Source organism: Lepisosteus platostomus, chromosome 5 (genome assembly GCF_059453375.1).
Source record: "Lepisosteus platostomus isolate fLepPlt1 chromosome 5, fLepPlt1.hap1, whole genome shotgun sequence".
NCBI lineage: Eukaryota > Metazoa > Chordata > Actinopteri > Semionotiformes > Lepisosteidae > Lepisosteus > Lepisosteus platostomus.
The window spans coordinates 7337012-7350032 of record NC_142615.1 but is presented as its reverse complement, the minus strand read 5'-3'; positions in this window follow the sequence as shown (position 1 = coordinate 7350032).

The following is a 13021-nucleotide window of genomic DNA, read 5'->3' as shown; positions in this document are numbered from 1 at the left end:
CGGGCACCACCACCACCAGAGGCGGCCCCTCAGCGTACCAGTGGGCTTTTGACACCCCAGCCTGTTTAGGGAGAGAGGCAGAGGGAGGAGGCGACGGCACCAGCACCACCACCACCATCACCGTCAGCGGTTTTCCAGCTTACCAGTGAGCCAGCAGGGCCCTCTTCTGGGTCCAGGCATGAGAAGCCTGCTGGGGTCAGCAAAGGCGCTGCTGTGAGGCGTGTGACCAAGCGGCAGCGGCAACGGCGAAAAGACCCTGGCAAGGTGGACATAGGCCCAGACGAAAAGACGCCCGAGGACCCAGAGGAGCCTGAGGGGAAGCGCCCGGTTGCCCTGCAGCGGCCACAAGACACCGGCCTGCCAGGTGAGGGAGCCTCTTCAATACTCGGTCAGGCACCGTTGGCAGAGACTGAGGAAGGGGAGTTGGATATGGTCGTGGGAGGAGAGGTAGGGGAAGTGGTGGAAGTAGGAATGGAGGATGGGTGTCTGGAGATGGATGGGGCAGGGACGGAGGAGGGGTATTACAGGGCATGAAGATGGAGGGGGAAGGGAAGGTGGTGGAGATGGATGGGGTGGAGAGGGAGGACAGGGAGGAGGGGGAGGGGAGTGGGCAAGCCGGGGTACAACCGCCTGGGCCCTCGAAGGCTGGGATCCAGTGGCACCACGTCAGGCCTCAGCCCAACCTGAAGCCCAGTTCAAGAGTTGTCCGCAGACCCATCCCTGATGTCTCTGCGGTGGCAGAGACAGGAGGTGGGGAGGAAGCGGCAAGTGTTGGCAATGAGAATGTGGCAGAAAGGGCGGGGGAACTGTCGCGCGGGCCGGAGAATTAATTTCACTCTTATGGCCATATGCGTGATGGCAACTTTCGCCTCTTTAAACGCCAACGGGCTGAGGGACTGAGCAAAGCTGGGGGCAGTGTTAGCTCTGCTGGGGCGGACGGATGTTGTCTGCCTCCAGGAGACCTTCTGGGACGAGGAGTGTGTCCGGAAGGTGCGAGCACAGTGGGACGGGGAGCTGTTTTACAGCAACACCTCCAGCCTGTGCAGGAGGGGGGTGGCTGTGCTGGTGAGGAGGGGAGTGTACGATAGCGTAAGGCTCCTGCACCGCGACACGTAGGGCCAGCTCCTGCAGGTCTGTCTTGGGTTTCCTGGACAGTCCGTGCTGCTGAGCAACATCTACGCCCCCAATGGGGAAGCTGAGCGGCTCGCCTTCTTCAAGCAGCTGGAGGCGAGCTGCTTTCAGCAGCCAGGGCTGGTCGTCGGAGATTTTAACTGTGCACTGAGTGCGCTCGATGTCGCGGTTGGGATGACCTTTAAGAGCAGTGCTGCTCGCAGCTTCCTGGAGCGCAGTGCGGAAGCTCACTGGTTCGTGGATGCGTGGCGTCAGGCTTAGTGTGCGCGGAGGGACTTTTCTCGGCGGCAGGTCGTTGAAGGTGTCTTGAGACAGAGCCGGATCGACCTGTTGCAGGGGCACATGAGTCTCTTCCCGTGCCTGAGCCAGATGCGCTATGTGTTCATGACCCTGAGCGACCATGCTGTGCTTCACTTTTCTCTAGCAGGGGCACAGGAGGACCGGTGCCCCGGCCTCTGGTGCTTTAATAAGGCGCTCCTGGGGAGGCTTCATTCTGTCAGGGCATAGAAGACCTTATCCGGCAGCAGCTGCAGTGTCCCCTGTATAGGTCAGAAAAGCTGGTCTGGTGGGATAATCTCAAGTACGCCATCAAAGAGTTCAGTATCTAGTATGGCCTGTCCCGGGGGCGGGAGAAGGCCAGGCGGGAGAGACAGCTTCGGGCTCGGATCACCTCAGAGCTCGGGCTCCTGGCAGATCACGGCGGGGGCTGCGAGCTCTTGCTGGAGCTGAGGGGTGAGCTGCAAGCCCTGGAGGAGGAGACGTGGAGAGGAGCCAGGGTGCGCAGCAGAGCCCAGTATCTGGCCGAGGGCGAGAAGAGCACGAGGTTCTTTTTCGGCCTGGAGCAGGAGAGGCAGCGCAGCTCCTTCATCGAGGAGCTGGTGGGAGAGGACGGTGTGAGGCTCTCTGCCCCCGAGGCCGTTAGGAATGAGGTGTTTTCTTTTTATAGCGCCTTGTTCTGGCCGAAGTGGTGGATGAGCAGCAGACCCGGGCCATGCTGGCTTGGGTGAGTACCCGCCTGTCACAGAGCGATCGTGAGCTCTGTGACAGTGCGCTGAGCTTGGAGGAAGTGCTTGAAGCACTTCGGGGCTCGTCTCCTAACAAGAGCCCTGGGTGGGACGGGCTCTCCTCCAAGCTCTACAGACACTTTCAGCAGTCCCTGGGGCCCCTCCTTCTGGAGGTGTTCCAGGAGATTGCCAGGACCGGCGCTCTGACCCCATCTATGAGAAGGGGGGTGATCTCTCTTGTCTACAAAAAGCAGGGGGATCCCTCCCTTTTGAAAAACTTTCGCCCGATCAGTCTGTTGAACACAGACTATAAGATACTAACTCGTGTTCTCTCCCTCAGGCTCGGGAAGGTTCTGCCCAGGATCCTGTCGCCTTCGCAGACCTACTGCGTCAAGTGGGGAGACATCGCGGACACGGTGTGCTCCATCAGAGATGTTGTGGACCTTATGCGGGAGCAGCCGAGGGGTGGATACGTCCTGAAACTGGACCAGGAGAAGGCCTTCGACAGGGTGGAGCATTCCTTCCTGTTTGAGGTCTTGAAGAGCTTTGGCTTCGGCGAGGCCTTCATCTCCTGGGTGAGGCTCGTGTACAAGGGGATCGTGAGCTGTGTCAAGGTGAATGGTTCCCTCACGAGCTTCTTTCCAGTGACCTTGCCTGGGAGCACCGGCACCTCGTTGATATACCAATATGCTGACGACACCACACTGACGTTGGCAGAGGTGGCGGAGATCTCAGCCATTTTGGAGGTGGTGCAGGCCTACTGCGCTGCCTCGGGCGCCAAGGTAAACTTGGAGAAGTCTGAGGTCATGCCGGTGGGGAGGGCAGACCTTGCCCCGCTCTTCGGCTACCCTTTCAGGGTTGAGACGGGTCACCTGAAGGTCCTTGGCATCTACATTAACGCTGATGAGCAGGCCACTGGGCTTCTCCTGTGGAAGGAGAAGCTCATTAAGATGAGGGCCAATTAAATTGGCAGCTCTACGAGGCTGGCATATCCAAGGTCAAGGATCTTTTTATGAAGTAAAGGACGGATTTCTGCCCACCCAGGCTATTGTCGACGCTGTGCGAGAGGTCGACGACGAGCTGCCTGTCAGTAAGATCCGTCAGGATTATGAGCAGCTCAAACTCGGTCTCCCGGACAGTTGGCTGGAGAAGCTCCATCTACAAGACGGGGCAGCAGGCCCGGCCTGGCCAGAGCTGAGGGTGAAGTGGGGGGACCATGGGGTGGACCTCCTGGGGTGCACCACCAGCATGTTCTACAGGCTGATGATGGCGAAACGCTTCAGAGTGCCGGTCTCAGAGGTGTTCTGGGGTAAGATCTTCCCCCAGCTCGAGCCAGGGCGTACTTGACGGATCTGCTGGATGGCCTGTTTCGCTCTGTTCGAGGAGCTGTTCTTGACGGGGTGCCCTGGAAAGAGCTGTTCCTCTTTGGGTACCGCGGGTCTGAGGGTTGGGGTTAACGCCATTTTAGTGAACCTCCTCCTCAGCCTAGCGAGGACAGCTGTCTGGGAGAGGAGGAACCTCATGATGTACAATGGCCTGAAGCCAGACCTTGTCAGGCTGTACATTGCCAGGGTGAAGGACTGCTTTTCTCTCAGCCTGGCCTACTGCAGGGCTGAGAGGCGGATGGCCGACTTTCGCAGGATCTTCTTAAAAAATAACATCTTTGTGGACCTGCGGGAGGAAGGCCTGTACTTCCGGCTCTGAGATGGGGGTGTCTTTGAACAAAAGACACACACGGCTCCACCCTTTTCCACCCCTGAATAGCATTGGCGAGTTGAATAGCATTCAATTCACATCGAATAGCATTGGCCCCTGAATAGCCCCTGAATAGCAAGCTCAGCACTGGGCCACTGGGCACAATTTCCCACCGTTTCCATAGTGTAGTGGTTATCACGTTAGCTTCACACGTGGAATGTCCCCAGTTCAAAACAAAGCAGCTTTTTTTGTTACCACGCACACTGTTTGGGGATTCGCCTAGCGCTGTGATCGAACAGACCCACTCACCTCTTAGTGTGGCGGGATCTGCACAGTGCATGTCGCAGTGCTTTCTGCTTTCACTTCAATGTGCTTCCTGATGTCGAGTCGTGTGCTGTGCAGAGGCTCTGAAAGTGAGAGCAATGAAAAAGTGCACAGCGCTGTGAAAGAAAACACAGAGAAGTGAAAGGCAGTCCTTTCTCTAAGACCGGGGTAAAATTAGCTTGAAGTTCGAAAACGATTTTGGCACGCCTGTAGTGCTTCCGCGAAATTCCGCGAGTTACAAAAACACTTGATTTGTGTATAAAATGCATTGTGAATGCTTTCTCAGCCTTCACTTTGTCATTTTTATGACTTTTTTTTACCACGCTCAAATATTGTTTTGTCCATATCTTCACAATGGAAGCACAGAACGTCTTCAAACCAAATGCATTTTAAAGACCACAACTTGTGGAAATTTCCAAATTCTCTACATCAAACTTTCAGTGAGCTAATTTCGTTTTTCATCGATGCGTAATTACGCACTAACTGGAACCCGGGGGACCGCTGTGTGCACATGTTCAAAATGCGACAAATACTGTAAGACATGATGCCAAGAAGCATGAAGCGACCCAGTGGGCAAAAGACGTATAATATGGTTAGAGGTCTATTATACGTATAACTTTAGAGGTCTATTATACGTATAACTTTAGAGGTCTATTATACGTATATGGTTAGAGGTCTATTATACGTATAACTTTAGACGTCTATTATACGGATAACTTTAGACGTCTATTATACGTATATGGGTAGAGTTCTATTATACATCAAAGATAGATTTTATAGGTGCTGAAACAAGTTAACCAAGCCAATTATTAGGTTTAGAAATTTATTCTGAAAATACACATTCACACCTGAAACATACGTATTTCAAATTATACATTGTATACAATCAATCAACAATCAACATATGGGCAATAATCATAAAAAACACAACTAGTCTTAAACTTCAGCTACAAATTCTGGTAACATGGCAATATACAGTATAGTAATGACAAACACAAAACTAATTACATTAACACACTAACTCAAAACCACATTTTGATTCAAATATACATTTTAAAATGTACGACTTCTATATTTCCAAGAAAAAAAATATTACAATGGAAGTTAAGACGATTTTTGTCCACTATTTGCAAACCCTGTCTAATTGTCCTAACAGTTAGAACCAAAAACCTATTATTTTCAGAGTCCAGATCTCCTGGCCCCCTGCCTTGCATATGCATTCTTCAAGTAACACATTGCGTGCTCCTTTATTTCTTTTTCTGTTGATGTAGGGTGGGACTTCAGCACCGCAGCTAGGAGAAAATTATAATATTACTTCCCAAATAAATGATGATTAATATCTTCTTTAGTATAATCTAAAAAATGAACGGTTTACTAAGCTCAAAGCTGAAATAAATGTATAAAATTTGGCTTGCATCATAGCAGTTGAGCAATAAAGTCTGTCCTAATTAAAGAGTACCCAGAGTTTGAAAGTACAACATAGAATAAGAATAAGAGAAACGGCAAAACGATTTTGTGTCATCTTCCCCATTCACACTATTTTATGTGCAATTTTTTTGCTTATTCACGTACTATTTTAATCAAAATAATATTAAGAAAGATCTGTATGTATTCAGATAGTATTATTATTGTTCATACTTACTCGTCACAAGAGGATTGCTGAGATATTTGCAGCTATACTTCTACGTTTGAAAAACGTGTCCAAAATGGTGACCAACGAATACTAGCAATGCATTGTGGTATATAACCGGAAAATATGCTGGGTTCGATATTTTCTCAACGTATGCGTTTATTAATGTTGTCGATATTATGGCTGAAATTTAACATTGATAATACATCGCGGCTATGTGCCCCCTGCTATGAGCTGATGTGCAATTTTAACGCATGCAGTTAGTAAGGATCGGTCACTGTTGTATGGTATTATATATAATGACATTATGGAATAGGATGGGGACAGGCCTGGCATCACGGGGGGAGGGGGGAATGTCGCCCCTTCAGTTTTGGGCATAAAGATTTACCTAACTTAATTTGCGCCCTAAAAAAATAGTTGTACTTTGTCAATGGTCAGACAACACTAAATGACAGGAACAGTCACTCAGTCTGTTTGATGGGCAGGAGGGCTATCCGTCCAGGAACTGCACATATCAGTGTCGTTATTGAGTGTCAACATTACGATCCTGTTTGCTCAGGTAGACCGATTCCTTGCAGTAGTTTATCATTATACTTAAAATCGTTATATAACTAGGACTAGTTATAGCAGTCTGTGCTTTCTGTTGGTTTTACAACATTTTTTTATTAACGATTCAGAACGTCCATGTAGCTGCAAAAATGAACGCTTATGGTACTTTTCGCTCCAGGCAATACAAACCGTGAGAGTGACGAAAAATGTGAAACTGAACTTCATGGCAAATACCAGATTGCTAGTCGTTACCTTCTATCATGAAGCACTAATCAATGGCATAGCTGCGAGATTTCATTTGGGTAGCTGCACCGTACAGCTCTGTTTCAACCGAAATATCACCCCCCCTCAGAATTTCAGACGCCCCCCTACAGATTTTTCCCCGGGCACCGCGCACTGATTGGGGACGGGGTGTCCAGGAAATGGTATCAACTTTTCTCAAGAAAATAAAAAATAGAAACTCTATAGGCACTCAAACATTTTACTGTTTTTTTCAGGCAGGTGGCAAGACCCCCTCAGCAAAACCCTTGTATGCCAAGCTGTGGGCATTGATTCGTCGAATATACGTATATTCACGGCGAAAATACGGCTATACGTATATATACGTCGCCTTGACGTATAATCAATGTCGAATTGCAACCGTAAAATCCTATATAATCAACGTCGAATTGCAACCGTAAAATCGACGACATGAATAAACGCATATATAACGTCGAAAACACATCTAACACAATGCCTGAGGCTTTTTACTGTATGTATCGTGTGTGCCGCAACTAGGAGTATATGGCACTCTGCACAGTGTACGAAGTAAATTATTTTTGCAGTAATTAATTTATTATATTTACTATATTTATTATACACGTGTACATGAAAAACTGATCACTTGTGCGCTTTTAACCTTCTCTCAGCTACAGGCGAGACTGAAGCTGGCGATATGTAGGCACGCGCTGGTACAGCTTCTCTAACTTTTACAATCGCGATAAACATTTTTTTAAAAAAGACCTTTGAAAAACTAGATATAGATAAAACTAGATAAAAAACATGATCTTTATCGGTTTTTACATTAATCGATTTTGAATCAAATTTGATTTTTGTACATTGCATTTTACATTGAAAAAAACGTGCATACCTAATCCACCAACGGACAGAGCAATATTTTACGTTGCCTTCCAGAGCTTCCAGCATGTGATGGATTTGTATGGGCGTCTCTATGATACCACTACAGCACTGGCGCAGGTGCAAAATCCACTTTCACGTGACTTTTTCAGTGTCTTCTCCTCTCTCAAATGGACCGAAGCACAGGAGCCAATATTAAAGAAAACGACAGGTGTTTAAACAGAGGATGTCCCAGTGTCTGCGACAACGCATTGTATAAATGCAAATGGTTTATCATTTAAAACCCAACAACATTCTTTTTCTCCCTGGTGCTAATAAGCTACAGTACCACACATGCGAGCTGTTGTGTGAAAGAAAATTCATATATGCATAGGAAGGCCGAATAAAATCCAAAACTGTACTGGTGATATTGATAAACAGGGTTCATGTTCACAATAAAACTTTATTGTATAAAACGTTAAAATTTGTAAATATATATTTTTTAATTATGCAAAGTGTCTGTTAAACCATTCATGAAGGAGTTTTAGACAAAAAACACACAATTATATGAGAAAATATATTTATTAAGTTAAATGTGCATTTAACTTACATTTTAACAATTTCAAGTTAAAGGTTGATGAAAATTGTTGCCCTGCTTTTTTGTCATAGATACACAAGCTTGTTATGTCTTGTGTCAGAAATAAACTATATGAAATTCATTAAAGCAACAAAAAGTAAGCGCCACAAAGAAGACAAACATTTGCGTTTATAGTGAAATGTTATCTCGAGCCTTTAAAATTACTTAAAACACAATTTGTTTTTCTCTGTGGCTTTGTCATTTAGGTGTGCTGTTTTTTTACACATTGTAAAAAAGTCGCTAAATCATATGAAACATAAAAACTCCAATTGTAAACTCCAATTCATATTCCTGAATCTTAAACCTATGGAGTATTTATACCTTGTCTTAGTATTTGTGAATATTACAGAGCTCCTTTTCAAACTCTGTTAGTATGGTTTAGAGCTTACTGTAGGTTTCTTGGTTTTTCACCCAGGCGGTCTAGGTTTGACTCTTGGTATAGGAGCGCGTCTGTGTTGCCTTCTGGATTTCAAATGAGCAGCTCAGTGCAGAAAAGAGCCCAGTAGATTAGCATGTACATTTGCCTGGACAGTAGAGTTTTCAGAAAGCCACCTGGCTTTCTACGAACAAGTAATGAGACATGGAGAGAGGTTTAGAAAGTAATGTGGCCACGCGGTCTAAGGTGCCTGGATTAAAGCTCCAGTGTCTTCGGGGGTGTGGGTTTGAATCCTCCTGCCCTCCTCCTCCCAGCACCGGTACCCGGGCTCTGCCTCCTGCCGGTCCCTCCTCTTTCATCAAACTAATTGCTGGATTAGTAGGAGGCAGAGCACTATCCAGCAGCTGTAGACGGTGCTTGGGGAAGAGCTAATTCTGTTTTCAGCACAGGCTCCCAGCAGAATCCATTCTTGTTTGGATACTTACAGACTGGGCGTCTGAGGCTCTTTGGATCGCAATGTGAAAAATAAAATAACAAAAAAACAATCGGTCACATCGTGTGACTTCCACGAGAGGAAGGGAATATATCACTTAAAAAATCAGAACTGAATATTTGGCCTCATACTTATAAAATTATTAAAATAATAATTAAAATATCAGATTGTGTTTCTGCAACATTTCGTGCCGTATTTAACAATAAAACAAGAGTCGCAACGAGGCCTTTCCACGCAGTCTGGGGTATTTTCCCCTTTTATATTTTTGCCACTTTATATCGAACCTGTTATACTCCCAAAAGTGCAGAGTAGCTTGTAAATAAAAATGTACAAATCACCTGGTATAAACAGATTGTGTGTATATAAACAGAAAGTGTGCCGTGTTAGCCTTTGTAAGCATTTGTTTAAAAAATAAGTCCACAATATGTTAAAAACACAAAAACCACAAACTTAATAATATAACGATACAAAATCAATACCAAATCATAAAGCCAATTAAGTACTTATCCTTTGAATCAAGCATTCTGTTGGGGTGGCATTCTAATAACTGTTGGGGTGGCCCAACCAGTTATTAGGTTTAGGGGGCAAACACTTTTTCACACAGGGCTATGTAGGTTTGGATTTTTTTTTTCCCTTAATAATAAAAACCTTCATTTAAAAACTGCATTTTGTGTTTACTTGTGTTATCTTTGTCTAATATTTCAATTTGTTTGATGATCTGAAACATTTCAGTGTGACAAACATGCAAAAAAATAAGAAATCAGGAAGGGGGCAAACACTTTTTCACACAACTGTATCTACAAAAAAAAACATGACATTTGTATATACTTTTGAATTACAAAGCAGACAGAGTAGTCCCTGAATTCAAAGATCAGATCTTGGCCAAAACAAGACAATCAGACAGAATTCGGAACAAGAGCCTCTGCTTCGTGGTTTATTGAGCTTTTGATCAACGTCTGAGTGAAAAAGATTCGCTATTTTAACTCTTTCGTTAAAGTACACAAAAAGCACCTTCCTTCAAGCCAGATACGAACCAGTGACAGAAAGATTCGTAACTGTTCCTACTTCAATCCTCCACCCTACCACCTGAGCTATTAGGCACTTCTTTCGGGCATATGCTGCCGAATATAGTGAAATGTTTCGGGTGATTTAGATCACAGTTTGACATCAAGTTTTTAACTTGTTTCCTTAGTCTTGTTTACCTTGAATTTAAGCCACAAATCAGGTTTCTACAGTATGAACTTCCGGAGATATTACAAAATGTTTGATGGGGCATCAATCATTCCAGGCAGATATTGACACCTTTTTTTCTCGAGGGATCATATTAAACATTTCATTAGGATCGAGAGGAGGATCAACATGAGACACAAAACTGTTTCTTTTTGTCTTTATTAGAAAGTAGCGTTTGTGCTATATTAATAATATTTTCGTGGAAATATAGAAGTTGTAATTTTTAAAACTCATATTTGAATCAAAATGTGGTTTTGAGTTAAATATTAGCGTGTTCATGTAATTAGTTTGTGTTTGTCATTACTATATATATATATTGCCATGTTACCAGAATTTGTAGCTTTAATACTTGTGTTTTTTATGATGATTAGCCATTTGCTTATTACAATATTGTATACAATGTATAATTTGAACTACATATTTTTCAGGTGTGAATAATTGTATATTTTAAGAATAAATTTCTAAAACAAATCATTGACTTTATTTACTAGTTTCTACACCTATAAAATCTATCTTTGATGTATCTTTGGTGTCTATGAGTGTGTGTCTATGAGTATGCTTAGTGTCTATTTGTTTCTGTGAATGCATGACTGAGAACATGTCTGTTAGTGTGTAGTTTTATATTTGTAAGTGTATGTGTGGGTATGTCTGTCAGTGTGTGTATTGTCTATGTGAGTATTAATGATGATAGCATTACTGATAGTTTTAGATTTAATGCTAGTATTTATGTAATATTAGTGATACTTATAGTGTTAGGGTCAGAGTATTAACACTTATCATCATGTTAGTTTTCATGAGAGTATTACTGTTATTATAAGTATTATTAGTCTAGTAGTAGTTTTTGTCAGTGTTAGTAACAATGATAGTGTAAGTTTTGGTGATAGTGTTACTGTTGTAATATTAGCAGTATCTGCATTAGTGTTAGTTATAGTGTATCTGTACCTAAGAGTGTATGCGGTGTCTATTTGCGTATATAGTGTCTATTTGTGTATCTGTGAGTCTGTGAGTGTATATATGTGAGTGTGTGAGTGTCTTATTGTGTGTATAAATGTGTGATGTGTCTGTGAGTGTAAATGTGTGTGAGAGTGTAGGTATATATCTATCAGTGTATGTGTAGGTGGGCTTGGGTTCCACTGGTGTGTCTGACAGAAGTGACCCATCACCAGGTGTTGAGTTCCAGAGCCGCTTGCAAATAAAAACACTTTCTAGAGTCCTGACCAATGTCCAGAGAGCTGTGTCCTCTGTTTTTATCAGTATTAGTAATAATGACAGAAGTAATTACCACTCAAATGATTAACCAAAACAGACATCAGAAAATATCGCCTTTGCAATGATGTCACTCCTATTCTTCATGAATTTTCTTTAATGACTGGACATTTCTGTGTCTGAGTGCCTGCTGCGAATAGTGTGACAAGCAATTTCTTTCCAATATTTTCTAGTTCAGTTATTTATCGCATATGAAATTTTATTCTCAAAAAGAATATTTTACCTGCAAAGTCACAGTGAAACTACTACGGCGAATGAACTTTTTATGGGTGGAAAACGTTCAAAGGACTTAATGCTCTAGTAAAGGCTTGAACACACAACCTCATTATACCTCCACTGTGTACAGCTACATGCATACCACACACTGACCAACTGTGCCACTGGACCTCTGTTACTTGGAAGTGTTAATCTACAGATAAATTAAACAAATGGCATTTATAGCTCTAAAGAGGTTAACATAGACGTCTGTAACAGATCTTTTCAGTTCATTGCTGTTCCTCTGACTTGGTGAGCCTGTTGAATTTTAAAAGTGTTTTGCCTGCCTCTCAGGTCTGTGTACCAGTCCATTAAGAGCCGCACTATCACTGTCGTGTGTGGTCCTACACAACTACACAGCTATCTACTGGAGTTGTCTTCTGTCCGTTGCAGTTGAGAACAGATTTAATACGGAGCTGCGCAGAAATTTCTGTGGCAAATATCGCTGTAGAACTAGCCTGTGCACAACAACGAAGAGAAAAAGAAATACCACAGGGTTGCCCATAAGAGGGAAAAATAGAAATCAATTGTTCAAACAATTACAACACTCGTCCTCTTACAGTGGTCTCATGTTATTTTTCTTGCCATAAGAACAGTGGGATTGTTCAACTGTATTGTTCCCCAAATGGTTGAATAATAATAATAATGATAATAATACTGGTGGTAGCTGATCGCTCTTGTCCGTGGCCGAGTGACCTGTGCGAATAAAGTATGTTGATTTATTCTCCACAAGGCATCACTTTAGCAATTCAAAGAGCGTGGGTTTTAACCCATTCAGTGCTTATTTCAACTAATGCCATGTTCCTTTTTCTAGGTCTTCAAATAGTTTACAATGTAGAGGTATCTTTAGTAATAAGAAAAAGATGCACCTTGGAGATCCATCTCACAAAAGCAAAGACTTCTTAAAGTGCACTTAAGAGCTGTAGAACCTGAAGGAGTTCTCTCTCCTAGATATTAAACATGCAGATAATGAAATCAGTGATTTTCGATTTCTGCAACCTTCCAATAAATACATCTAAAATATGTAACAAACACATTGTGCGGCTCCAGTGGCGCAGTTGGTCAGTACTCAGTACATAGTGGAGTCATGCTGAAGTTGTGAGTTCAAGCCTGTGGCAGTTTTGCCTGTGATTTCAGCTGCAGAAACTTTCTGTTGGATTTAGGTCGGTTCTTCTGTTACTTTTTCCGCTCAATGGAGCTTTATTAATGCAGGCACACCTGCTTCCTCTGCATTTTATTTTATCACTGCTCACAAACCAACATACTGCAGACACTTCTGATACTGTCACTGCTTGTGGGCCACGTGTTCCTACAGTCAGCCTACTATACCATGTTC